At 41.3% G+C, this 919-nt stretch overlaps 1 protein-coding gene across 1 annotated transcript in view; it reads right to left on the minus strand.

Moving 5' to 3' along the window:
- Nucleotides 1-919, minus strand: part of LOC103198684 (cone-rod homeobox protein) — a 7,183-nt gene that overhangs the window by 2,137 nt on the left and 4,127 nt on the right. The window lies entirely within an intron of this gene.

Consider the following 919-nt stretch of genomic DNA (forward strand, 5'->3'; position numbering starts at 1 on the left):
CCCATCCATCCACTCATCCATCCATCCATCCTTCCATGCACCAGCATACATACAATCACCCAACCAGTCATTCATCTATCTATACATACATCATCTATCTATACATCCATCTGTACATTCATCTATTCATCCACACATCTGATGGCACATGCATACACATATACATCCATCCATCCATTCACAGAATAATACACAATACAGTCACTCAGTTATACATACATACATGCATTCACCCATCCACCCACTCATCCATCCAATCATTCAGTTATCCATCTGTTTATCTAATCTGTTCATCTAATCATGCATACATATATATACACATTCTTCTATCCATCCTATTCATTCATCTGTTCAATCATACATACATACATGCACACATACTTATACACATCTATCCATCCAATCATCCAGACAGACAGGCAGACATTCATCTAGCCATCCATCCCACCATACATACATATGTGCATTTCTCTATCCAGGCATACATAACATCCATCCATACATCCATCTGTGCATGACATTGGGTTAAAATATTCAGTTAATCAAACTATAAACCAATAATCATTATGGAAGCAGACTGTCCCATCTTTCTCCCACGGAGCAGCTGGTGGGTTTGCATCTCCAACCTTTTGGTTAGCAGCTGAATGCTTTAACCAATGCACCACCAGAGCTCCTTTCAGTAAACTATAAACTCACTGCCATTGAATCATTTCCTACTCATAGCAACCCCTCCTTGGGTTTCCAAGGCAGTATCTCTACGCAAGTAGATTGCACGATCTTCCTTCTGAGGAGTGGCTGGTGAGTTTGAACCACCAGCCTTCTGGTTAGCAGTCAGATGCCTTAGGCACTGCACCACCAGAGGCATGTGTCCACCATCTACTCCTTTGGGGATACATCAGTGGAACTGATATTCTACATT

The sequence above is a fragment of the Orycteropus afer genome, unplaced genomic scaffold, assembly GCF_000298275.1.
Source record: "Orycteropus afer afer isolate SDZICR_OR568_19922 unplaced genomic scaffold, OryAfe1.0 scaffold00099, whole genome shotgun sequence".
Lineage (NCBI taxonomy): Eukaryota > Metazoa > Chordata > Mammalia > Tubulidentata > Orycteropodidae > Orycteropus > Orycteropus afer.